Here is a 6,000-nt window from a genome sequence, read left to right as displayed (position 1 = left end):
TGTAGCAGGCTGTCTAGATTTTAGGTCAAATTTAGCAATCCTGGAAAAACACAGAGAAGACTGAATTCAACTGTTAATGATACATTATCCTTCTATTAATAATTTCTTTTGGGAAACTTCACTTGACCCCATTTCCTTGAATACTTATGCCAGAAATGGGTCCAAGTATGGGTCTTCAGATTTTGAGATAATGGTGAACGACAACTATACAAAAGTGATGGAGATGGTAGCTGACCAACCCCTCCTCCACCTCCATTCTCCCTCTCCTTGTTTTATGGGGACAGAGTTGAGCAGGGCACATGGTTGCTTGGTGGGAAACCAAACCTCAGGCGCCCCTTCTCCTGGATGTGACAGTGTCACTGAGCTCTGACCAGTGGAATGTGAGTGGAAGGAATGAATATAAGCAGCTTCTTCCTTGCTCTTTTAGGAGGAAGTTTGTAGGGTTAGCTCTTTCACCCTTCCCACTGGCTACCATCGTGGTACTTGCAGAAACCCTAGATGTCACATGTTGAATACTAGCCTGGGTCCCCAAATGACCATGTGGAAGAGAGCAGCTTGCTGACCTGGAATACCCACCTTGGACTGAACTATGTGAGAAGGAAATGACCTTCGTTGTTAAGTTTCTCGTAGCTGCTTAACGCTTAGTTTAACTCACGTGTATATACATATACATGCTTATATATTTCCTTTGACTCCATCCTGATCTGTAATCTGGTTGGGCTGGTTTAGAGTATCCCAGATGAGTACAGACAGTTGGTAAATGTTGTCCATGCAGACAGTTTTTGTCGTTGGCCAGTTCATGAATTTATCCACCCATCCATCCACCAATTCATCCAACCCTCATGCCTACTATTTTGAGATCTGTGTTAAAATGATTTGTATGTATAAGTATGTATAAGTATGTATGTATAAGACCCTTGGCTGGGGGATATCCAGGGAACATGAGTAACCCAAAGATGAATTATACTCAGTTCTTGCTTTCAGGAGGCTCATAGTCCAGAGACTTTAGGTGGAGACTAAATCATTGAAATAAGGATAATTAGGATAAATGTTTATTCTAGGAATTTTTAATTAAATTTGAAAGAAGCTAGTTTTATTTCTATTGTTTTATTATTATTGCTGCTATTTTTTGAGAACGCTCTTCCTGGTAAGTTTTTGTATGCATTTTTGAGACCAGTGTTTACAGAAGGACCCTTTATATTTAATGGCAATAAAACACACATGAGAAAAAAACAATGCGTCAGTCACCATAAACACCAATTTTGCTCCTTCCCTCACCCCCCCCTTCCTTTCCCCCAGGAGAGGATTAAATACTGGAAAAGCTGATGTGTCACTGTACTCTTGAGCCTTCCTGTACTCTAGGGAATTCCCAGGGCTCAAACAGCTTCTTAAGGGATGAAGACCAGAAGGACGAATTAAAAGAACAAGTCCGAAAGGTTTTGCCAGGTAGGAGGAAATGCCTTTTCCCAGGGAGAGTTTGGTAGGTGGGAACCCTATTTTGTTTTCATGTATTTTTTCAAATGCCCTGCTTCTATTTCACTTCCAGACAGAGAGAGACAGGAACACATAGACAGACCAACAGAAAAGAAGGTGAGACAGAGAGACCTCGCATAGCAAAGAGATGGAGAGAAAATGAGATGGGGATGAAGATGTGGAGGAAAAACCCCAGAGAGTATCTCTGTTAGATAGACAGAAGAAGGGTAACCTTTAAGATTCAGAGTATGATGAAAGGAGATCTGTAACTCTGAACTTCTGTGGAGTAGGAAGATGTGAAATATTTGAAGATTGGGCCTAGAATTTACCATCTGTGTGGAAATGGGAAACCAATTTATGGGGATTCACACATGTCTCATGAATTATTTCACTGATGAGAATCTTTGGGAGAATTTAAACATGGAGATTAGTGTTAGAATTGTAAGGCCAAAAGAAGAAAGAAAACACTAAATACTCAGGGACTAAATAAAGCTTTAGTAGAATTATAAAACTCAGGTAAAAATGACTCTCTCGGAACAATCCTAGAGGCAATTTTGAGTTAGAAATAGAGTTTTCTCCTGTCTAGTTTGCCAGGATTCATAGAATTAGGCTCTCATTTTCCTTTACATTTGACTACCATACACAATTTTAAGAAATAAGTTAGATGATTATTTAAAATTTTAATGAAAAATTTCAAACATAGAACAAAAGTCACAGAATTCACAGGGAATACATGTACCCACCACTGAGATTCACCATGAATTTTAATTTTAATATAGTTTTAATTTTAATTTTAATATAGTTTTAATTTTAATATAGTTTTAATTTTAATTTTAATATAGTTTTTAATTTTAATATAGTTTTAATTTTAATATAGTTGTTCGTTTTCACATATCCATCCCTCTAGCCATCTGTTAATCCTTCTTATTTTTAAATGTGTTTTAAAGTAAATTATAAACATCAGCAAATTGCCTAAATACATCAGCATGCATAACATTTACTAGAGTTCAAGAAAATGATTATAAAGTACCTCAAGAAAAATTAATGTAAAATTGACCAGATTCAGATTTTGCAGGCAATTTTTTGATGATTTGGGTTGATACTTATACATTTAAATTCACGGGACAGAGATAGGGATGGTGACAGCTATTAAGGATGACTTCTGTGGGGTGAAAGGACCAAATATTGACTGAGAATTATTCCACGGACTACAGGAGAACAATCTTAGCATCTGTTTGTTCTCTTTTATATTGATCTTCAAAAGCTAAGAAATTGGCCCAGGGACTTACAAATGTAGAAGGGTCCTTTTTATTTCAGCCCTGAGTGTGTGTATGCCGCAGGCCTTTGAAAGTAGTCTGTCATCACATATATTCTGTCTGGTAGATTCTGACTCATCGGAATGGGATTTGAGAGGTCTATGGATGCCTTTATTTCATCACTGACCAAGAGTAATGAAGCCTCGTCTACATTTTTGCCAAAATAGCACCTATAGTGCATTACAGAGTCACTAGGAAGTGAAAATAATGGATGCTATCTACCTGATATTTTGGCCTGAAATAAAAACACCATGAGTCCTTTAAAAAGATTGTAAAAGAAAGTGTTTGCCCCAACATTCCAACCTAATCTTGTGTTTTAGGTTTGAGCAACTCACCGTATAAGTGAACTTCTGTGGCTGTGAGTTTTAAAAGATTCACCTCTGGCTGCACCTTCCCCCTGCCTTCTTGGGCATGCATATAGTCATAGACTGGCTCCCTTTCAAATTTCTCAGAGATCTTAAACCAAGTCTCTTCTAAAACTGTACCTGTGATCTGGTTTTACTTATTGTACAAACTTGCCAAATGTTTAGTTTTATGATGTTTGTTCTGATTATATTTTTTAATTCAAATGAATTAAAAATAAAACTATAATTAAAATATAAAAGTGAGCCCAATTGGCTTTGAGTCTTCCACTTGCCAAAAAATAATGGCCTAGGGGGCACTGATCTTCCCTAGAATGCCTCTGAGTCTTTGTATAGAACATTCTGTCTTAAGGACCTGAATTTTTTTTCTGAAAAAATGAATTTATGCAACAAATTTTTTCTGAGCTATATGTCAGACACTGGGGATATATCATGGAAAACAAAATTCTTTATAGTGCTTCTATTCTAGTTAAAGGTGGGGCATGGCAACAGGTAATTCTTAAAAACCATGATGAATAATACGTAGCATGTAAGAAGGTGATAAAAGAAGAAAAGAGGGAAAGCAGAGGGGGATAAATGGGATTGTGTGCTGGGAGTACAAGGATGAGTAGCAATTTTAAGTAGAATGGCTATGGTGGAACTTACTGAGATGACAAGGGAATCAGCCATGCAGATATATGGGTATATATATGATATATGGGACCATATGGGGATGTGTGTAGGTATATGGGGACATATATGGATATATGGAGATATATGTAGACATAGATGGTCATATAGGATATTTACGGGTATTCGTGGATATATGTAGTTATCTGTGGATATGTGTAGATGTGTGTGGATATATAGGTTTATATGTGGGTATATGGTGTTACATGGGGAAGAGCATTTCAGATGGAGGAAACAGTAAGTACAAAGACCCTTAACAGGGAGTGTAACTGTCTTATTTGAAGGACAGCCAGTAGGCCAAAACAATCAGGGTCTAATGTGCAAGGTTGAGAGGTGAGTTAGAGAAAACTGGGAGTCAGATTACATAGGACCTTGTAGCCTATTTTTTTTTTTTTCTCTGAATGAAATAAGGAGCCATTAGAAGGCTTGGAGCAGAGGTGACTTTAGTTTTAAAAGGATTTTGCTGGATATATGTTGAGAATAGGCTTCAGAGAAAAAGGTTAGAAGCAGGGAGAGCTGCGGAGGTTGTTTTAGTAACCAAGCAAGAGAGATGATGGTGGCTTGAACCAGCCTGTTTGCAGGAGAAATGATGAGAGGATCAGTTTCTGTGTAAACAGCTTTAAATGCTGATCCAGCATGCTTTCCTCGCAGGCTGGATGTAGGGTGTGTGTGAGAGAGGAGTTAATGGTAACTCCATGGTCTTTGGTCAAGGTTGTAGTTGCCAGGAACTGAGAGAAACGCACAGATGGAGGGAAGAGGAGGGAGAAAGAACAAAGGAGAACAAAGGGAACTGTTCTAGGTGCTGAGCATATATTAATGGTCAAGACACAGTTTTAATAAATCCCAGTTATCCACTGAAATAAATGTACATGTTTCAGGGAGTGATTTGCCATCAGGCTTGGGTTAGGAAGGTGACATATAAATTGAGTTTTGAACGGTGAATGGAACCTGCAGGGGTGTGTGTGTGTGTGTGTGTGTGTGTGCACGAGCATGTGAGTACTGGGGCCAAGGAGTAGTATGCCACCTTCTAGGCAGAGGGAAGGAATAAAACATACTCTGAATCATCCAAGTGTGAATGGACTTGGCAAAACACACTGACTTATAATTCTGTAAGCTCCAGAAAGATGTGTAGTGTGGTCAACACTTCTTGCAATCTGTAAAGAAATATCATTACCCTTCCCAGGGGCAATAGGTTTGTGTCGCTGAATTTAGTGGGTAGTTTTTCAGTTTGTCTGTAAAAATTTTATTATACACTATTTAAGAATGCAAAAAAGATACAAAGAACGGTTCAATGGCATTTGTTATTTTTAAGCTGAGGCCCTGGAGACAAAAATGAAAGATTCAACCCAAAGAACATAGCTAAGATTTCCTAACATAAGATTTCCTAGAGCTTATCTCATCCAGGTGACCATCAGTTTGCTGTCACACCTGGTGCCCGACTTCTCCAATTTAGGGAATTTTCTCTCTGCTGTAGCACGTCCGTTCCTATATGTTTTCATCATAGTGTGATTATTTCCTAGACATAATGAAGCAGAAATGTAGCCACAGTTCTTTGATTCAAGCAATGCATTCTTTCCTCTTAGAATAAAAAAATTCTGAGGCTTGGTTCTATCAGTGAGAAAGGATTCAGTTTTTGGAATTGTGTTTTGTAGATTATTTGCTTGACGAAAGTAATGGTAACCTCTTAAGTTTCATAGCTTTCTACAAAGTCTTTCCTACTGCATTAGCTTGTGCTATCTTCACAATAACCCTTCCAAACAGTGATGGCACAGTATCATTACCTCTATTTTATGCTGACAGAGCTGTGCTTTAGTGAGTTCAAGAGACTTCCAAGATGCCAAATAACAAGAATGTGGTAGGGTTGACTCCTGAACCAGAAAATTTGAAGTCAAAATCCATGCAATTTTTATTGCTCCACACTACACTTTCTTTCCAGATTCTGGAGCAACTTTCTTAAAGGACATCAAAGAAATAGGGGATTGGGTGTATGAAGCCCTAGACAATTGAAGAGGGCCACTGTGCCCTTGTTAACTACCATGGCCTGCTCCTTCTATGTTTCTTTGTGATAGAAAGTAGGGAGTGGCAGAGTGTCCTGACCTGCTCCGGGTGTTTAGAGGGGCCTGATCTCTTTAGGGGATTGCAGGCATTCTTCCTGAATGAAACACTTGAGAAAGATAGGG

At 38.4% G+C, this 6,000-nt stretch overlaps 1 protein-coding gene across 2 annotated transcripts in view; it reads left to right on the top strand.

The window, feature by feature from the left end:
• Nucleotides 1–1,350: 1,350 nt before the first annotated feature.
• The window catches only part of LOC106003286 (collagen alpha-4(VI) chain-like), a 118,488-nt gene continuing 113,838 nt past the window's right edge, over nt 1,351–6,000 (top strand). For both annotated transcript variants that reach the window (XM_045088928.1, XM_045088927.1), the window contains exon 1: nt 1,351–1,446. The gene's annotated coding sequence lies outside the window, so the exon portion shown is untranslated. The remainder of the gene's footprint in view (nt 1,447–6,000) is intronic.

The sequence above is a fragment of the Mustela putorius genome, unplaced genomic scaffold, assembly GCF_011764305.1.
Source record: "Mustela putorius furo isolate JIRA1106 unplaced genomic scaffold, ASM1176430v1.1 tig00003834_pilon_pilon_pilon, whole genome shotgun sequence".
Taxonomy (NCBI): Eukaryota; Metazoa; Chordata; class Mammalia; order Carnivora; family Mustelidae; genus Mustela; species Mustela putorius.
This window is presented reverse-complemented; position numbering and strand designations above follow the sequence as displayed.